This window comes from Engraulis encrasicolus, chromosome 12 (genome assembly GCF_034702125.1).
Source record: "Engraulis encrasicolus isolate BLACKSEA-1 chromosome 12, IST_EnEncr_1.0, whole genome shotgun sequence".
In the NCBI taxonomy this organism is placed as follows: domain Eukaryota; kingdom Metazoa; phylum Chordata; class Actinopteri; order Clupeiformes; family Engraulidae; genus Engraulis; species Engraulis encrasicolus.
The window spans coordinates 54,084,997-54,107,316 of NC_085868.1; the positions used below are offsets into that span (position 1 = coordinate 54,084,997).

Sequence of the window (22,320 nt, forward strand, 5' to 3'; positions counted from 1 at the left end):
GGGCGGATCTAACCATTTTGGGGCCCTAGACGAAACATAAACATGGGGCCCTCAATAGTCATTATGAAGACATAAAAGTATGTGTTTCGGTGCTATTTTAGTGTTTTGTCTCATTTATACCTCCAATCACTTTATATAAATGTTATTGTAGCGAAGGGGAGTAGAGTTGCCCAGCCGGGACTCAAACCCGGACCTTCTGGGGTAGTAAACCGGGGCTCTGACCGCTACACCAAAGAGCCAGGCTCGTTGGCATGTTAGTCAGAACACACCCACAACCCTAGGGATGGTCACTCCATCACAGTTATGTCATAGTTATATTGCAGATAACTTTTCAATGCCTAATACAGTGTTTCACTGGTGGCACAGCATGCATTATGGGGCTACAAGTATGGCCACCTGTACCTGCAGAGGGGATTGGGATAGGTATCACAGTGACACTGCCTGGCCGTCCGTCTGTCTGCCTGTCTGTCTTCTCTGCCTGTCTGACCACGGACCTGCGGTGTATATATTTTGTCTCCAGGGGGTGCCAAACACTAACAGAGTTAGACAGACACACACAGCATCACACGCATCTAGTGCTGTCCAGGGGCCTGGTTGGGTTGCCATCTCTCTTGCTCTTGTGTACTACGTCTCTTTACTTCTCCTTCTCGAGATTAATAAAAAGTACTTAAGCAATACTGTTATTCTGCATTGCAATGTGAAATCCTCCGGTACTCTAATACTACCGTTGTATACTCAACTCCACTCTGCCACTATAGTATTCTCTACAATACATTATTTTCTATTATACACCCTACTCCACTACACTAGATGCTATCAGTTGAATAGTTGCTACTATTCTACAGTGCTTCACAAATTCTACTCTACTCTTTTTCTATTCTCTACTATCTTTTTCTGCATTCTACTCTCTGATGTACTCTATTCTAATACTCTATTCTACTCTACTGTACTGAACTCTACACTACTCTACGTGTACATTATTCTACTCTACTGTACTCTATTCTACTCTACTCTACTATTCAACTTTGCTTTACTCTACTCTACTGCATTCTACTCTGTTGTACCCTGATCTCCTGTACTCCTCCCTCCTCTACTCTACTCTACTCTACTCTACTCTACTATATTATACTCTACTCTACTCTACTCTACTCTATACTCTACTCTACTGTACTCTGCTCTACTTTGCTCTACTCTACTCTACTCTACTCTACTCTACTCTACTGTTACTCTACTCTACTCTACTCTACTCTACTGTTACTCTACTCTACTCTACTCTACTCTACTCTACTCTACTCTACTGTTACTCTACTCTACTCTACTCTACTCTACTCTACTCTTACTCTACTCTACTCTACTATTATCCACTCCACTCTACTACTCTACTGTTCTCTACTCTACTCATCCCTTCTCTACTCCACTCTACTGTACTGTACTACTGTACTCTACTCTACTCTACTGTGTTGTACTGTACGGTACTGTACTGTATTGTACTCTTCTCTACTCTACTCTATTCTTCTCTACTCTTCTTCTGCATTCTACACTGCTCTACTCTACTCTACTCCACTATACTGTAGCCTACTATACTACTCTACTCCTCCCCCTACTCTACTCTACTGTCTGTCTCCTCTGTTTACTGTATCATTACACACTACCTTCAGTGATAGTTAAATGTACTGTGACTACTCTCCTGTCTGGTTCCTCTGCCTGCTGGGCCCCTACTACCTGCTTCACTATTGTGAGGTGTGAGACAGCAATACTCTACTCTACTCTACTCTACTCTACTCTACTCTACTCTACTCTACTCTACTCTACTCTACTCTACTCTACTCTACTCTACTCTACTCTACTCTACTCTACTCTCCTGCCTGGTTCCTCTGCCTGCCGGGCCCCTTCTGCCTGCTTCACTATTGTGAGGTGTGAGACAGCAATTTACAGACAAGGCATAGTGCCATCTATTGTGTCGTCACTGAAACAGGGAAAAATGAAACAGAATAGCTGCAGAGGTATTTCCCTAAACACTGGCCAGATTATCCCATGTGGCCTGTACCATTTCCTGGACTGGATTCTCTCTTCTCTCTCTTCTCTCTCTCTCTCTCTCTCTCTCTCTTTCTCTCTCTCTCTTTATCTCTCTCTCTCTCTCTCTCTCTCTCTCTCTCTCTCTCTCTCTCTCTCTCTTTCTCTCTCTCTCTCTCTCCCGTGGCATATAAAATGTCAGTTGGAATTCAATTCACGCAGGTGACAAACCTGGCTGTGCGGACTAGAGGAGTGTTGTCACACAAAAAAATCATTTTTATGGTAAGACATTGAATCTTTACATCTCTTTGAATCTCTAGAATCTGAATTCCAACCTCTGCTAAACAATGGTTACTACTACAGCTCTGTATTGTGTTTGTTTGTAGATGATTGTCTCTGGTTTCTTTGCTTGGGCTGTTATTATGAAAGCTGCGTAATAGTATAATAAGTAATTGGGTCCACTCATTGTCAGCTATACTGTTGCATGTAAATCATTCCTCTACACATTCAGCACTTTATGCTATGGACATGGTCATGCACTTTACCCGATACACACACTCACACACACACGCACACGCACACGCACACACACACGCACACACACACACAGACACACACACACACACACACACACACACACACACACACACACACACACACACACACACACACACTCATGCAAACCAGTTTTAACCGCAACATTTTATAATGACTCCTCCCAGTTGAATATTTATTAACACATTGGTCAGCGACACAGATACACACACATACTGTACACCAGGTACCTTCTGCCATCCCACAACAGGCTCGGGTGTTTGTGTGGAAGCCTCCCCACCTGTAGGCTCAGCTGGTTCAGGTGGGCACCTCATCTGTCACCTGTGCTGCCATGGCAACAGTGGAGCTACCTGATTGGATGTCCCAGCTGCCCGCTGAGCTCACCACTGTACCTCTGTGGAATCTCGCCATACCAGGTCAGAACACTGTGGCATTCTATTCACCTCGCACCATTTTGTTGTTATGAAAAATAAGGTGAATTGAAGGACAGCAGTGTATATTTTTAAACTGGTTTCTTCATATTTGTGATCAGTTATTTTTGTAATTCACCCATCACCTTGGTCAAAAATGTTTTTTTTTTCTTTTTTTAAGGTAAAGTGTAATCACAACTGCCCTAATTAACTGTAAGAACAAATTGTTTTAAACTTTGACTTGCACTCAAGAAACATGTTTAGATCAGAGGAAACATATGGAATATTACTGAGCATGCTGATCATGTGTATGCATACCGTATCAAAATGTACTCAGAGTAAAATGTAAAATCAATGTGTCTGTGAGCTGCTGAAATGCGCGTTTGTGTTCGTGTGTCCATTGCAGGTGGTGTACATTGTATCGTATCGCGAAAATATGTATTATAACATATTAACTATTATTTGAAAGATCAAGTCTCAAACCAGACTTTTTGGACTCTTAACAAAACAAGATGATTGAAGTGATCAACTCTAATTGATGTTGTCAATACAAAAGAGAGAAAGATATTCTCTCAAAGTACATCGATTTACCCAGTGAAACGTGTGTGTGTGTGTGTGTGTGTGTGTGTGTGTGTGTGTGTGTGTGTGTGTGTGTGTGTGTCTGTGTGTGTGTGTGTGTGTGGCTGTGTGTGTGTGTGTGTGTGTGTGTGTGTGTGTGTATGTGTGTGTGTGTGTGTGTGTGTGTGTGTGTGTGTGTGTGTGTGTGTGTGTGTGTGTGTGTGTGTGTGTGTGTGTGTGTGTGTGTGTGTGTGTGTCTGTGTGTGTGTGCCTATGCGTGTGTGTGCATGTGTGTGTAGGGAACCATGACAGTATGTCATATTATCTAGACACATCCGGCCCGCTGCAGCCAGAAATACTGCACCACTGGACCACTGTATATACTGTGTGTATGTATGTGTATGTTCGTGCGTGTGTGTGTGTGTGTGTGTGTGTGTGTGTGTGTGAGTGTGTGTGTGTGTGTGTGTGTGTGTGTGTGTGTGTGTGTGTGTGTGTGCGTGTATGCGTGTGTGTGTATAGGTAGCCATGACAGTATGACGTATGATCTGGACACGTCCGGCCTGCTGCAGCCAGACACGCCCCAGTGGATCAGGAATCTGCAGAGGATGTTCCCCAAGAGGGTCAACGCCATCGTCAAGCAGTGGACCGCCACACAGGTACAGGCAGCCGTAGCAGTAGGCCTAGTACAGCAGTGGACCGCCACACAGGTACACAGCCGTAGTAGTAGGCCTAGTACTAATCAGTGGACCGCCACACAGGTACAGGCAGCCTTAATAGTAACTCAGTAACCCAGTACAGCAGTGGACCGCCACACAGGTACAGCATTGTACAGATTTTATTAGTGATCTATTACTCAAGCACTCATGTGCAGCCGCGGCCTAATGGTTAGGGAGGTGGTCTTCAAATCAGAGGGTTGCATGTTAGAATCTCACCCTTACCTCTCACTACACTACACCTCCATCCATCTACTGTACCTGCCTTTCCAAAAATAAAAAAGATAAATAAATCACAATGAATGTGGGTCCCGAGTGGGGTTAGGTGCCTTGCTTAATTTAATGGCATTTCAGCCATGGATGGAGGAATGGATTGGTGAGAGTGGGGATTGAACCTGCAACCCTGTGATTTACAGTCCAACTTCCTAACCATTACACCACAACTAACCCAAATACAAACATATTGTTGTCAGATACTGTATATTGCTATCATGTTGTACAATAAGACCAAGTGATTTTACGTATCATATTTTGAAAGTAGAGGCTGGAGCCCACTGCAGTTAAGTTTTAAAATATTCATTATGTCCAAACAACTGACTAACGTTAACGTTGAAACACTGACTCTGACTCTGAAGAAGGTGTAGCAAAAACAAAGTGTCAGTCAGGAGTTTCCACATAATAAAAACAAAACTAAGCTGCAGTGTGCTCCAGCCTCTCCTTTTGCGCGTTGCTTGTTCCACTGTGATGCAACTGCCAGCTGAAGGATGATGTGTACAGAGGTGCATCTTGTCACCAGGCTAGGTAGGCAGTCGCGTTGGGCCCCCAGGTCCCTGGATGGTGAATAACAGCTCACCATTTGCTACCGTAGTGGCAAATTTCTTTCAAAATGCTCACCCCATAAGCCCCCCACATTTGGGCTTTCATGCCCGCCCCATGGGGACCCTGGTTCGTATCCGGACGGGGTCATTTCCCAGTCCTCCCCCATCTCTCTCTTACACTCATTTCCTGTCAATAAAGGCATAAAAAGCCCCTAAAAAAACCCCAAAAAAACCTCCTTTGATATTTCGCTTGGGGCCCCAACTGAACCTTGAGTCGCCTCTGAATGCATAGAGTCCCAATTGAACTCTGATGTTTCAAATTGTTTTGTGTTTTTTTCAGGAGGAGTCCATTATAGAGCAGCTGACTGGGGGAGTGAGATACTTCGACCTGAGGATCGCCTGCAAGCCTAAAGACCCCACACACACATTCTACTTCTCACACGCCCTGTATACCACAGTCACCGTGGAGGTACACACACACACACACACACATACACAGGCACGCACGCACACACACACACACACACACACACACACACACACACACACTGACGCACGCACGCACGCACGCACGCACGCACGCACGCACGCACGCACGCACGCACACACACACACACACACACACACACACACACAGACTGGCTCTAACTCTAACTGACAAGGAAATGTTGACGCTGTAGCCTACATGTGGCAGTTGTGGTATTTCTGTTCTCTTTTTTCATAGGAGCTGAATCAGGTCTTTTGTAGCACAGTAGACAGAGGTGACCAATGTAAAAGTAGAAGTTGAAAACAAATGTTCCTTCACTAAGTAACTGCTCCACAGTTACTATAGATAGTTAATATAGATTCTGCACTGGTTGGATCAAATTTGGGGGGCTTCTTTTGAGGTTTTTAGATATTTTCAGTGACAGCAACTTCTATCCACCACCGCATAAGGTACAATGGAGTAACTGGTGTTACAGCTAGTGTTTTACTTACACCATACATTCACTTCTACGTACTTTCACTCTGGCCTCCTGTGGTGAATGTGTTGTGTTGGCTGCCTGCTGCCATCAGACTTGCTTAGTGCAGTTTTAGCCTGCAGGGGGCAGCACAACGATCGCAATGGTCCCGGGTAAAACCATGGACACATAGGCCTATATTATATTTTATCATATTATATTGTCCCGGGTAAAACCACACATTATATTATATTATATTATATAATATTATATTATATTATATTATATTATATTATATTATATTATATTATATTATATTATAGCATATTATAGCCTACAGGTCCATGATTAACTCTTGTTCTCCACCAGACGGTGATGTCCCAGGTATCCCGGTGGTTGTCTCAGCATCCTAAGGAGGTGGTCATCCTTGCCTGCTCCGACTTCGATAGCCTGGACTCCCAAGACCACCAGCGCCTCATCTCCTTACTCACACAGGTCTTCCACACCGCACTCTGCCCCAAAACGGTGAACAGATTTCATGTTTTTTTAAATGACACACACACACCCGCTTTATTGTATCAGCCTAATCAGTCACGCAGAGTGATTGGATACTCTTTGGTGAACTCTATGGAGTATCCAATCACTGGGCGTGACTAATTAGGCTGAGCACACTTGGAAGTGTGCAGACTAGGTTTTGAGAAATACCCTGAGTGTCAGTTAGCCTTCACTCACCCTTGATTGTTGACGTCCGTCCGCATTATTCTTCCCCTCAGAACCAAACTACCCCAAATGTCAGTTCCCCCTTTCGTCACCCAACCACGAGAAACGAGGATATTCGTAACGGCACCATGAGGCTTAAAGTTGCTTTGAGGCTGAAAGTTGGTTTTCTCGTAAAGACTTCACGAATGGCCCGAGTTACGGTTGCCCCCCCAGCTATGTTACAGGATACAAATTCATAATTCATCTATCTATCTATCTATCTATCTATCTATCTATCTATCTATCTATCTATCTATCTATCTATCTATCTATCTATCTATCTATCTATCTATCTATCTATCTATCTATCTATCTATCTATCTATCTATCTATCTATCTTCAGGTGAGTCCGTCTCTGCAGTTGTGTTGGGATCATAAGTACCAGGTTATCCTCTCCTACGCCAACCCAGCTTCCGCCAGTCACCCAGAGCTGTGGCCCAAGGTGGACTACTGGTGGACCAAACACGACCGCACATCAGCCAGAGGGGTCATCCAGTACCTGGACCAACGCCTGGACACAGAGGGACGAAACGGTAACTATGGGGATGATGATGATGATGGGGAGGAGGAGGAGGAGGAGGAGGAGGAGGATGACGACATCAATGATAATGATAGCGATGATGATGACAATGACAAAGTTAGTTACGCAATATTGCGACTAGGAGGGGACTAACTGTGTGTGTGTGTGTGTGTGTGTGTGTGTGTGTGTGTGTGTGTGTGTGTGTGTGCATGTGCGTGTGTGTGTGTGCGTGTGCGTGTGTGTTTGTGTGTGTGTGTGTGAGTGTGTGTGTGGGTGCGTCCTTGCATGTTTTTACACATATCCACCTGCTTTTCTCTCCTCTCCTCTCATCTCCTCTCCTCTCCTCTTCTCTCCTCTCCTCTCCTCCCCTCTCCACTCCTCTCCTCTCCTCTTCTCTCCTCTCCTCACCTCTCCTCTTCTTTCTCTTCTCCTCTCCTCTCCTCTCCTCTCCTCATCTCTCCTCTCCTCTTCTCTCCTCTCCTCTTCTTTCTCTTCTCCTCTCCTCATCTCTCCTCTTCTTTCTCTTCTCCTCTCCTCTTCTCTCCTCTCCTCACCTCTCCTCTTCTTTCTCTTCTCCTCTCCTTATCTCTCCTCCTCTTCTAGACAGCTTCTTCGTGGCGGGGTTGAATCTGACTCCCACTACGCGCTACCTGATCCTGCACCTCTTCTCCTCCATCCGGAGCCTCACCTTCAAGGCCTTCCCTCAGCTGCTGGCCTGGGTCATCAAGCAGCGCTCTGGAGCCGCCAAGACCTGCATCAACATCATCGCAGGAGACTTTATTGGAGCTAACCAGTTCACTCAGATGGTCGTCAACATCAATCACACTTCTTAAAGGGACGCTGTGCAGGAAATGGCCAAAAAAGGTACTGCAACTGTGCTGTCAGCCAAGGCCGTAGCTAGCGTTTTGAATTAGGCAAGGTCCATGATGCGCGACCACCGAATTTTTATATATAAAAGATACATAAATAGCCTAAATATTATATACATTTTGACATATTTATACATTGAATGTATAGGCCCTATATATATACACTATATACAGTATGGTTTCATACCTCTTTTATCACAAACAGCATTCTTACAGTCAGTAAAGCCCTTTGTGAGGAAGGTTTAAGTTTGAACCTTTAACATGAATAAAGCAGAGGCAAGTGGCACAATAAGCTGCATCCTCAGATGGCAAGTAGCTCAGCCATTCATATTTCTCCCAATAAGAAGTTTACTTCAGCTGTTTTCTACCAAATGTGTGGTGGGGATAGCACTCTGTGGTGCAAATAGTGCCTAAAGTGCCATAGTATCCCCAGTTGCAAAATACTCACAAGTGGGGGGTATCAAAGCTGGAACAGATAGATATTGGCGTAACAAAAAAAATAAGAAAACCTTGGACAAAATGAGCGAGGTCCAGACCTCCCTGACCTCTAATGTAGCTACGGCCTTGTGTGCTGCTCATTGAAACTGGGCTGCCTATTGCCAAATTTGATCTTTTCATGAGAGTTCATGAACGTTTTCTAGTATGGCCCAAGTGCAGTCATTTTTGCAGCTAAAAACGGCTATTTCTGGAAATTCAAAATGGCAGACCATGGAGAAGATCTTGCCTGATTATCATAGACTTGCAATCGAGGAACTCTTGTGCAGGCCCTCTGAGTCAATAGATAAATAAAATTAAATAGAAAAAATAGGAAAAAGACAAAATACATTAAAAAGTGATACAAATCAAAGAGATCAAAAGAATAAAAACAAAAGTGGATCAAATGTTCTTTTTTTGCCATCAGCCTTACTGTTGCTAGAAGAAACTGTTAAAAAAAAAACTTGCTTTTTTGGTAGGAATGCCATCCGCTCTACTGTAATATTACTGTGTAAGCACAGGAACACCTACTCTGGCCACCATCCTACACAGGGCACCTTTACAGTAGAGGTAGAGTATTGGAGTATTTCCAGATTTTATGCAACCCAAGATCTAATTTGTGAATGGGCATAATACACTTGGGAAAAAAGATGAAAGGGATGTATTTTTTTGTCATATGATTGTTTGCTACTAACAGTTATTTTTTTCTGTACAATTAAAATATTATGAAGGGTTAATGTTGATAAGGGACAGTTTCTTACTTATTAGTAAATCTGATGTGAACACTTATTGTTTATGTCTACATGGACAATGTACGATTGAGGAAGAAAATAATAGTCCTCCAATGACTCCCAAAGGGACCTTTTCTTACTCTTGATCTCTTTTTTTCTTGATCACACTTTTTGTTTATGTCTACATGGACACTTGCATTTAACATATGATTGATAAAGAAAACAGTGGTAGTCCTCCAATCATGGTGTGTAGACAATGAAGTTGTTTGTTCGCTACATGATCTTTCCACAGTATGTACCATTCTCACTGTATATGTCAATAAAATTGTGTACAATACTATGGTATATATACTCTCCTTGCGCATGGGAAACAGCTGGCATTTTAGCTGTATATGTGAGTTTGTTTTGTATATGCTGCCCCTGGACTAAGGGAAGCAACAGGCCGCATTCTCATATCTTACCAGAAGAGGGCACTATATACATTCCACCACTAAGAAAGGGCCTTGTTTGTTATATTATATTATATTATATTATATTATATTATATTATTTGTGAAAAATGAAAAAAAGGTCGCACCATGCATAGGTTTCTTTTTATTTACACAGACGCGTTTCGGCGCTCTGGAAGGCAGAGCGCCGAAACGCGTCTGTGTAAATAAAAAGAAACCTATGCATGGTGCGACCTTTTTTCATTTTTCAGTCTTACAATATTTTGGTCAGCACCCTTAAAAGGAAGAAAAAAACTGTTGGGTGACGCCTGCTCCAACCCTTATGAACATTATATTATTTGTAAAATAAACTTCAATAAATAGAATATTTTAGGAAAAGGGAGATAAATCACTGCATGGTCTTCTTTGCTGTGTGTAGTGTTTTATCAGCCTTTTCCTTGGATAACTGTGACTGCAGATCCCCAGCACCTGGACACTGGTTGTGCACAGAGCAAATTCTGTTCCTGTGATGTCATCTAGCCTGTACTTGGCTCTGCCTCTTGCTGTACATCACATGTCTTGCATTGGCAATTTCATTAGCACAGATGAGGAATTTGGATAAAATACAAAAAAAGTTATTTTTGGGCAAGTAGTCAGACAAACACAATGAAGGGCTCCTTGTGGGAGAACCGTGTGTGGCGCGCGCGTGTGTGTGCCTGCGTGCATGTGTGCATGCGTGTGCACATGCGTGTGTGTGTGTGCAGGGGTGTCGTACAGGGGGGTAAAGTGTGACTGAGTCACCAGGGCCCCATTTATATGGGGGCCCCCACACAGTTCAATTTATGTACTAAACATATGACTAGGGGGGTCCATTGGAGCTGATTGTAGATAAGGTCTAAAATTTGCTGCTACGCCCCTGTGTGTGTGTGTGTGTGTGTGTGTGTGTGTGTGTGTGTGTGTGTGTGTGTGTGTGTGTGTGTGTGTGTGTGTGTGTGTGTGTGTGTGTGTGTGTGTGTGTGTGTGTGTGTGTGTGTGTGGTGCATGAATGTTTGTGTGCACACAACTAAATGAGATCAAGTGAACTCACATGGTCTTTAATCCAGTGTGCATGTTTTCTATTTAGGCCTACCTCTGGGAAAAAAAACACAGAACATCCACAGGTTTTTTTTCTTTAAGTTTATTCACAAGAAATTCAAATATTTTTTTTACTGACAATGATCCATCAACATCACATGATGAAAGTAATGATTCACTTGCTAAATGTGAGGTAAATATAACATTAAAACTGTGTGCTGGTGTGCTGTTGCTGGTGTGGTGTGTGTGTGTGTGCTGGTGTGCTGGTGAGCATGTCACTTTTGCCTCTTTCCCACTGCCGGCTTTCTGGTAGGCCTATAATGTCTACCAGCTAGACCACATGTGCCACCAGCGCCACTCGGTAGTGCAGCAGATGAGGATGACGTCGTTGAGGCCCGTGTCGTCCGCTGGGCCCCTCTTGCCCTCCGTCTTGGCCTGCAGGCCGCACACGCCATTGGCACACCTGGAACACCATTGACATTACATTACATTACATTACATTATATCACATTACATTACATTACATTACATTACATTACATTATTATACGGCACTCTAGAATGGTGCAAGAGCTCCCATTCACTTTCAATGGGCAGCCCCTACTTTTCCGTAATGCCCACTAAATAATGGCAGCTGCCAATGGCTTCCCAAACGTCTCTGAATTACAACAACATTAGTCTCATTCAGCAACTATTTTAACAGTTACGTATGTCTCATCCTGGTGATGAAGCTAAAAATGACAACAAAGGCTGAGTGGTAGCCCATCAAGATTTCATCAGCAATGTTAAAGTGTTGCCGTTCCAAGAAAGCAAACTGTCGCTGTCTGCCGGCCGCTGTCGTGACATCTTTTATTAACACTAGTAGCCTATTTTTTTAGTTTTGTACAAGTGATGCGTTTGTTGTCCGTTTCCTTAAGGGTGGACTCTGTAGGCTAGAAGTTGCCTCCTCCAGCCAGCCATCCGGCGCACAGTGCTCTGCCTGTAGCAGGATCGACATTGATGGTCAGGGCGCACAGCAGTGCTTGGGTTGCCTAGTCTATGCTTTTTTTCTGGAATAGCCTGTCGCCGATTAGACAAAAAATATCCTGTTATGAACCCGAATTTAGTAGATATTGCGCAGTGAACGAGGCAGCCTGTAAACAGTTTGAAGCACAACGTGGCTGTAACAAGTTATAAAGTAGCCAAACTCTGTTGCTTGGTAACCTTTTAAATTGAGCGTTCCACGAACTATCTTTCTTTGTGCACGCTATAAAATGTCAATGAAAATGAATGGGATTTTATTTCTGGTGCGTTAGAATGTCCATACCACCAAAGCACCAAAACGTGACATGGAAATCTACGGAGTTCCGTATATTGAAGAGTGAAGTGTGGGTCACCAGGTCAACAAACAAGAACAGCTGACAGCAAAGCATCAAGGATATCTGGGATTCCATAACTCCCATGCAATGCTTCTACCATTGACTTCAATGTTAAACACATCATGGCATTGATTAAGACAGAGAGCGTCCTTACAAAGTATTGAACATTGCATGTTATGTAGAAAGTACCAAATTAGCCTTTCGCAAAACCCCTCCCACAAACGGCCGCCAACCAATCCGAGCACAACAACGGTAACTAAGGAGTATAGAACTTGACGGAGGTCCGTCAAAAACTTGCGATTTCAGGGAGACATAAAACGTGTGCCTATGGCTTCTAGTAATCAGCGTGTGTGTACACACATTTCCTATGAAACACGGCCAAAACGTGTGCCTGGTTCTAAGTTTTTGACGGACGTAGCAACAATAACTAGGGGCCGTGGCTTTTGCGAAAAGTGATTTTCAACTGATTTGAATTCTACACACTCACACACACACACACACACACACACACACACACACACACACACACACACACACACACACTCACACACAGACACACACACACACACACACACACACACACACACACACACACACACACACACACACACACACACACACACACACACACACACACACACACACACACACACACACACACACACACACACACACACACACACACACCCACCCCCCCCATCCTCACTTGTCGCTCCAGAGTCCCCAGGCTCCCCAGCTGAGTCCGTCCCCCTCCAGCTCCGCCCCCTCGCTGCAGTGGAACTTGATGTTATTGGCTGCCGTGTCGTCTAGCCCGCCCCTACGAGGCTCCACGCGCAGCTGGAAGGAATCCAGGCGACCAGAGGGGCACTCCTTAAGTGGAGACCAGGCACCGTAGCTACCATAGGAGAAAACACACACACACACACACACACACACACACACACACACACACACACACACACACACACACACACACACACACACACACACACACAAAGAAACACACACACACGATGAAACACACACACACACACGCACACACACATACACACACGCACACGATGAAACAGACGTACATAAACACACACACACACACACACACACACACACACACACACACACACACACACACACACACACACACACACACACACACACACACACACACACACACACACACATACTTACGGGCCAGCTGATTCGATGGGCTCGTCCGTGGGGGAGTCGTCTTTCTTGCACAGGAGGCGAAGGCCGTTCATGGCCGTGTCGTCACCGCTGAAACGCTTCGGCTCCACCTGAAAACAACAATGACATAAGACATTGCACATTACAACATGTTATGAAATGTTGGTGACTTAATGCATTTCAAGTTAACCAGAGCCTTGTGAAATGTTGGTTTCATAATGCATGTTCCATTACATTGCAGCAGTTTGTGTGTGTGTGTCTGCATCTCTCTCTCTCCCTGTGTGTGTGTGTGTGTGTGTGTGTGTGTGTGTGTGTGTGTGTGTGTGTGTGTGTCTGCATCTGTGTGTGTGTGTGTGTGTGTGTGTGTCTGCATCTGTGTGTGTGTGTGTGTGTGTGTGTGTGTGTGTGTGTGTGCGCGTGTGTGTGTGTGTGAGTCTGCATCTGTGTGTGTGTGCATCTGTGTGTGTGTGTGTGTGTGTGTGTGTGTGCATCTCTGTGTGTGTGTGTGTGTGTGTGTGTGTGTGTGTGTGTGTGTGTGTGTGTGTGTGTGTGTGTGTGTGTGTGTGTGTGTGTGTGTGTGTGTGTGTACTCTACAGCCTCATGAGAACCATTTGCAGTTGGAGCCACTTATTTATTTCCTGTTCCATGTGACATCCATTAGACCGCCGGTTTCCAAACTTTACGATGCAAAATGCCCCCATATACCAGATTCCGGCCAAGGCCCCCCATATACCAGTACATTCCAGCCGAGGCCCCCTTATACCAGTAGATTCCAGCCAAGGCCCCCATATACCGCTATATTCCAGCCAAGGCCCCCCATATACCAGTAGATTCCAGCCAAGGCCCCCCATATACCAGTAGATTCCAGCCAAGGCCCCCCATATACCAGTAGATTCCAGCCAAGGCCCCCCATATACCAGTAGATTCCTGCCAAGGCCCCCCATATACCAGTAGATTCCAGCCAAGGGCCCCTTGACATGGAGCTTGCTACAATACGCATTAGACTTCCATCGTGTTTCAAGCACAACCCTGCAGGAAGCATTTATGATGGCATCAAGAAAACACGATAGGCTACAATGGCTCCTATTGTACTTGTCATGGACATTTACGTAAAGTATTGGACAGCAATAAAAACACATCTTAGTGTATATTAGTGGTTCCTAACTGCAATAGTCGTGGGATCCACAATTTGAACATTACGTTGTGAGCCATTTTTTCTTGTACTGTTGGAAACAACTTATTTTAATCAACTTGATTTTTTTTAATCAACTTAATCTAAAATATAACCATGCATTTGATAGTATGTTCTGCATCAGCATTTGCATTTTATGCTGCCATACAAAATGACCGTCAACTAGTGGAGAGGGTTAACAATGTTTCACTCCCTCGACATGACAGTTATTTATTCATTATTGCATTATTGCCAGTTTTAGGACTGGCAATCAAAGGTGGAATTCATACATTTTCATACCACGGTTCAAACACACTCTTACTGTAGGCTATATGTACGTAATTATGGAATTAAACAGACTCCCCCCATCTAGGTAAAACTATGACCTCACAATAAAATATTATTAAGAAAATATGAATCCAGTCATACCTGAATACTGAAGCCATGGGCGTAGGATCCCGGTGGGCACAGCACACGCGGCCCAAACACCCCCCATGGACCTCCATTGGTCACCTTGATATCCTCTGCACTGGACAAGAGGGGAACCACGACCAGAACGACAACAATACCAAGTCTCAAAGCCATCTTTAGTGTGTATCCCGCCTCGCTCACGACCCAAAGTCACCCCACGACACTCTTGTGAATAGCAGTCGAGAAAAATAATTACACACAACACAATAAATTCTTCAAATCACTCTGGTGCTCCAGCCAGGGGAGCTATGGAGGGTGTACTGGAGAAGGAAGGTAAGAACTGTAGGCTACAGGACGTTCAACCAGGCCTGGACTGGGGGAGAAATAGGACCCGGGCACTTTTGACTTAAAGGGGCCCCTCATAATTAGCGGTTCAGAACTGACTCACCAGTGGGCCCCGCACCCTCGTGGTCCCCTACTTTCAGAAATGTAAAAAAAAATACATATCTGGAAATAGGGGCCCACAAGGGTGCGGGGCCCACCGGGAAATGCCTGGTATGCCAGATGGTCAGTCCAGCCTCCTGCATTCAACTGAAGTTGATAATCTTGGCGGACTTTTCTGGAAAACACCAATCTGGTGTCTCCTATTTGCCTCTGGGAAACAGGTGACTGTAATTAGGGACCATGTGGGTCAGTATGTTGACTGGGTCATGTGTGTGTGTGTGTGTGTGTGTGTGTGTGTGTGTGTGTGTGTGTGTGTGTGTGTGTGTGTGTGTGTGTGTGTGTGTGTGTGTGTGTGTGTGTGTGTGTGTGTGAGTGTGCGTGCGTGCATGGTGGTCCTATGAGTTGCGGCCCGGGTGAAGCCCCCTACGATGCCCTGTCCTTTGTGTGTATGTGTGTGTCTCATAATGCTTCTCTCCCAACCCTCTCTCTCTCTCCTCCTCTCTTCTTCTTCTCCTCTCACACTGTCCTGTCCTGTCATAATAAAGGCCCAAAAAAGCTCCCCCAAAAACTTTCAAAAGAAGAAGAAGAAAAAACGAAGAACACATAGATGAGCATTGATTCAATTCTCCATTGAATTGCAGAACATTTATAGTATGGAAAGGCTACTTTTATTGACACACTGTACATACAATTATGTACATACACTGTATGTCAAGAAATGTTATAGTATGCAGTAAAATATGAACCCACTGCAGGTGAAAGAGGTATCATATACAGTCAAATTATCTCTGAAGTCCAGATTGTGGTTGTTGTTCAGTAGGAAGGGTCCAGACTACAGTGGGCTTCAGGTTACTTCTTAATGGCCTTTTCCCACATCTAAACGTGCCACAAGGAGCCAGTGCAGAGGCTGGATTTAGGCTACTGCAGGTACAGTGTACCATTTGCTGGCTGTCCATTATTGTCATATACACAAATGCTGTGTCAAGAAGTCTTCAACTCATAGTAAAATATTGACAATGGCCGATATTTCAGGTTAGGGAGTAATGGGGATATCATGAATAGGGGAGAGTCGCATTATCTCTGGAGTCCTTTGCCCAGACTGTAGTTGTTGTTAGGGAGGAAGAGTCAACTATGCTTCAGGTTTCTCTTGATCCCTTTCTCTCACATCTGAACATGTTGTAAGGAGCCAGTGCAGAGTCTGGATATACTTCAGGTACAGTGTACTATTTGCTGGCTGTCCATTATTGTCATGCACACAAATTCTGTGTCAAGAAGTCTTCAGCTCATAGTAAAATGTTAACCTTGGCCCCATATTTCAAGGTTAGGGAGTGGTGGAGATATCATAAACAGGGGAGAGTCACATTATCCCATTGCCCAGATTGTAGTTGTTGTTTGGCCGGAGGAGTCAACTGAGCTTCAGGTTACTTGATCTCGATTTTTTTTTCTCACACCTAAACATCGTAAGGAGCCAGTACAGCGTCTGGATATACGTCAGGTATGGCTGACCTCAACTTCTTAGAGCTTCTGTTATAACCTTATTGTCTTCAAAACTGTCATGAGCAATCTGTTACTTCTGTTATCTGTTACCCTGTAATGTCACAGCTATGTTGTTCTGATGTATTTGAGTGTTTAGTCGACGGTTCCATCTGCAGTAAGAGGCATGAAATGCAGTGAAAACTTGTAGTTTGGGGCCGAACCCAGAAGTGGACTTACCATTAGACAAACAGCAATTTCCTAGGGCCCCGATCATAGGCCATAGACCTCCATAGGCCTGTAGGCAAGTTGGCCAGATCTTAATTTGTCACTTATGTAGGCTATGTAAAGTAATCAAAGATATTCATGAGACACAAAATGCCGTTTGGTGACCATTGTTTTGTGTACGTGTTTCAATAATGACTTTTGAGGTCGTCACATTCATATTCCACCTTGGGCCCCAAAATGGATAGATCTGCCCCTGGCAGGACCATTATCTTTATAAGCTTTCGCAGTATAAATATTGACCTTGACTTGATAATTTGCCAAAGACAGTTACAACATATTTTCTTTATGGTCTGACTTATTCTGTGTTTGTGTGTTGTGTTGCTGGAAGAGCATTCTGTTTTTTTTTTTTCTTAACTGCTAATTGTGTTGAGTGAATGTGCAAAATATGAATGTGTGTCTTAAAGGCTAAGGCTATTTGTGCTTTGCAATTGATAGATAGACCATTTGAAACATACGGATGAATCAATCATAACATTGTTGACTGAATCCTCAGTGTTTTCATGAAGTTGTGTCTTCAGTTTTCACCTTTCGAACTGCATCAGATCGTCTTGGCCAATACATGCCTAAATGCACTGAGCTAGCATAGTCTGATTGACTGATTAGAGATTTGTGTCAATTAGCAGTTGAAAATGTATGAAAGCGGCCGGTGTGTTGAATGTCCTTCCAAATAAAGCAACTGAATTTCACTTGCCTCATTTTCAATGTTGGGGGTGAAATCAGTGGTGTAGTCTTTTTTTTGTAGTAATAGAGACATTGATCACTAAGGCAATGGTGCATTTGCCAAAGCAACCAACAGCTACGGCAGATAAAAAAAACAATTTCTTGTCAGGCCATATGTACAGTAGGCCTACAATCAATTAATATTCACCACGATATAGGCCTACATTAGCCTAAAAGGTAAAAAAATCTGAGCTTTCATGTGTAGTGAATCTATGGTCTGATTTTATGGCGGGCTTTGGTTGATATCAGACTTGTTCCCAGAGGCAGACATCACATTAGTCAAACCTAGGCAATTGTCTCAGGCCCCCACCTGCATAGGGGGCCCAAGTGTCACACATTCTGGCCCCAAGTGTCACACCACTCGCAATAAACACACAACAAAGTAGGCCTGGTCTTATTTGTCACTTATATAAAGTATTCAAAGATATACGTACCTGTATATGAGACAAAGCACTAAAATATCACCCTCACTACTTCCATGGCAATTGGGACATATATAAATAATGACATGTAGGCCTATAAAGAATGACTTTTGAAGGTCCCATGTTTATATTTTGTCTAGGGCCCGAAAATGGCTAGACCCGCCCCTGCTTGTTCCGTGAGTGTGTGCCGTGTAAGGACCATAAAACTGTGAAGAAATCCTTTATGGTCTACGTGCAGAACAGGAAAGAACTGAAACATGAACTTTGATTGGTAGCATAATGCTCTGAATATGCCGTAAAATGGCTGTTAAAGTAGAAATGTAACCTGATAGGACGGAGAACAGTGAAGTTTGGTTATTTGGCAATCTGTAATTTTCAAAAGAAGATGGGTGATTCAATGCCAACTGAACAATTCTTCACAGACATAACACAGATGGAGGGCAACACAGACTAAAACAACACATATACTTACTGTAGAAAGCAGTAAATTCAAGAAACCAAGAGTTATTTTTTGTTAGGCTAGAAACATCTGGAATTTAATCTTGTGTTACTTTATATAAAATGTTTAAACTAAGCATGTGGCTGTTTGTCAAGGGCAATTGCAAATGTTGCAAAATGACTAAAAACAGTTTTATGAATAGACTGCTGATTTTATATATATTCTACACAGAGAAAAAGGAAGGTAGGCCTATAGGCAGGATTTCTGAAAATGTGCTTATTTAAGGTCCTGAAGGCAAATAATGTTAATTTTTGGTATACAACTGATTTAGGGGTATTCAAGGGTGCTGAATCCAAGTCCATATATGAAAACATAAAAATAAGTGCTATTTTCAAATTCATACCTTGTTTAGTCAAAAAGAAAAGGGATTGCGAGATTTTAACCTGGTGTCGGAGGCCATATTGGATTTTGCCCGTTTGAGGGATTTCCGTACATTTTTGCGCACGGTATACAACAGATTTGGATTCAGCCCCCTTGAATACCCCTAAATCAGTTGTATACCAAAAATTAACACGATTTGCTTTCAGGCTTCATCTTTTGGGAAAACTCACCCTGACTAATATGTTTCTCTTGTAATCAGGTAATGAGTTGAGGTGCTGCCATCTGGTGGAGGAAAGGGTCAGTACGGGCTCCTCAGGATGAGTTCCCATGGCAACCAGGAGTCCCAGCTGGAGCAAGAACCGGAGGCTCAATCTCACAGGTAACATCAGTTACAGCTTCAACTTGAACTTTTCACCTGACAGGTCTCCTTCATGTGGTGCTAATAACTTCTTCATATCTTCTGTACAGCAGTGTTGGGAAAGTTCCTTTTCTACAGGAACTAGTTCAAAGTTCAGTTGACCCATTTCAAAATGAACTAGTTTGATCATAGTTCATTATTGTTCTTAGTTAATAGTGTGTTAGTTTCCAAAAATGAACTAGACATAGTTCTTTTTTCAAGAGATTGCAAGCTATATTACAAAGCCTATATAAAACCACAGACAGGCATTCGTTTTTATCAGAACAGTGAAAATATATGTGTCAGATGTCATTTTATATTATTGGGGCTGTTCTTTTGAAATGCATTTGGCTGGGGTTTCACCTGAATACTAAGGAAATAAGGCCTATTAAACGAAGACACATGATGTAGTTCCTTCACAGGCACCAGAATGAACTAGTTCATAGTTCGTTCATCATGCAACAGTTTGCCCAAATTATGAACTACTTCATGAACTATAGTTCATTGAACTAGTTCAGGTACAACACTGATGCACAGTAAAACTAGCTGGGGAAGTAAAAATTGTAATGTCAAATTCTTTGAATGAAGGAAGCGAAGGTCAGCACTCTTCAGATTTTTTTCTTTGTTTATTCGCCCACAAACGTTTCGGGCAGAGCCCTTGTTCAGCGTGTAATGGCGATTGCACTCATAGGTGGTAGGTGTGCCCTAATTAGGGTGTTCACCTTTGACCCAATGATTGATACCCAAACCAAATCCATCTGAAGATTGATAGGACCTCGTTTTTTCACTTTCCCGAAGCAAAAACCTCAAGCGGACTGATAACAGGAATGGATTAAGCCATGTGGGGGCTATTAGCTCCAGGTGATCATATTTAAAAGTAGAAGGCTAACTGAGCAATCGTCTTGTTTAGCTGGCAGAAAACATACCCTAAACAAACAATCAATGCATCACTCAGACTTAAGGACAATATTATATGATATTACAGTATTGGATTCACGGCATTATGATTCATTGGGAAACTACTAGTTGCATTGTTTAATAAGTCATATGTGCCTAATGGACAGCCCACGGAGCAGCCCCCACCCTCTCTCCTTCCCGGTGTGTGTCTGTGCATCGAGTGTGACAGCAAAAAAAAAAAAAAGTAACAGTGAAGGGGCTGCGCTTGTTCCAACCTTGTTGTGATGATATGAATTGTCAACTAAAAACATTAAAGTGAACAGAAGAGAAACGCCCAGTGTGACTGCCGAAGAGCTGCGCAGTGTGCCCAAAGCCCGTCAAAAGTGTTTGCGGACCCCTGCAATGTCCCAGTTTGCACCAAGCACTATCAAAATGTCCTGGTTGCAGACATTACATCGCCATCATCAAGTTGTTGTACTTCACAGTTGAATATGGCTTCTAGTAATCAGCGTGTGTATCACTGATTCTTGAGAAAGTGGCTAAAACAGGTTGTAATGTTGACAGAAAAAAACAAAGTGAATCACAAAAATTATATGGTATATCCTCGTAGACTAAGGTCTTGGCTTTTCAGAAATGCACAAGGCCAATCTCCCCATTATGTATTTTTTTCAGAAATCAGGCTTTTCTCCGATCATACCTTGTTTTTTGTCAACACCGTCAGACCCAATTAAAAGTTATTAAAATTGTATTGATTTGGTTGCATATGTATCTGGAGTTTTTAAGTGATTATGTGTATTTTTTGGTTCACACATATGCCTTTAAATGTTGAAAATTCACTTTTGTTCTATTTTAATACTGTTTCATGTGTTCTAATTTTAAAATATGTACCGTCATACGATGCTTACTTAACGCCTAAATACAACAAACATTTTTTTGTAATTTCACAAATATTCGTGTGGGCTTAAATTGGCTATTACTTTGATATTTCAACAACTCCTAAGGAAAATGTTGTAAGCACATTCCTTTAAAATGTCCAAAACTCCTTCTTACGGTGGTGACTTAAGAACTGACAGTGGTGACAGTAATCTGAGAGTGGTGAAAGTGGCCTAATTAGTACCTGCATTTAGCAAAATAAATAGCCCTCTCAAGTCAATGGCATCTTGCATAAACACTTTATTTTTGTGTGTGCACAGTATGAGCATGTGTTTTTACTTCATTAGTTAGATTATCTAGGAAGTAAGCCACTGGTTGTTGAATATGTGGTAAAAACAGCTTTTAAGTTGTTCAAATCCAAAATATAGAGGTGTATTATCATAGATGTAGGTATTGGCTGTGCAGTGAATGCATTGGCCAAGCTCCCCATGTTTAACATTTTTCATAAAATGAGCTCTTTCTTGTTTTGTCAACAGCGGCAGACAGAATTAGAAGTAAAAACACATGTTTACTGTATTAAAGTGAATTACTTTAACAATTCAACATAACTGTTATTGTATGCATATTCTTAAAACATGTCAAAAACACGTAAAACATGTGTTTTTTGGTGAACTCCATCAGATGTCACCACCGTCAGGTTTTCTGACAAAAAAACCTCCAAATGCACCTCAGTGGTGGCTAGAGTATCATTTTGGATCACAATTATTACTAACATGCCTAGTAATGTTTCATTAACCAGCACAATTTAGTAAAATATGGAACAACATGATGAGCAGAACAAAATCTGACGGTGGTGACATCTGACGGTGTGAGACAAAAAAACACTCTTTTAAATATTATGCATTGTTTGTTCACATTAGCCATTTCATTTTCGCTCTGTTTCTTGGGTGCTTCATACCTTTTCTGAAAAAAATTATATTTATTAACATTAATGTAATAC

The 22,320-nt window shown here is 42.8% G+C and overlaps 1 pseudogene; it reads right to left on the minus strand.

Annotated features, from left to right (window-relative positions):
• The window catches only part of LOC134459939 (zinc finger protein 91-like), a 302,568-nt pseudogene that overhangs the window by 120,033 nt on the left and 160,215 nt on the right, over positions 1 to 22,320 (minus strand).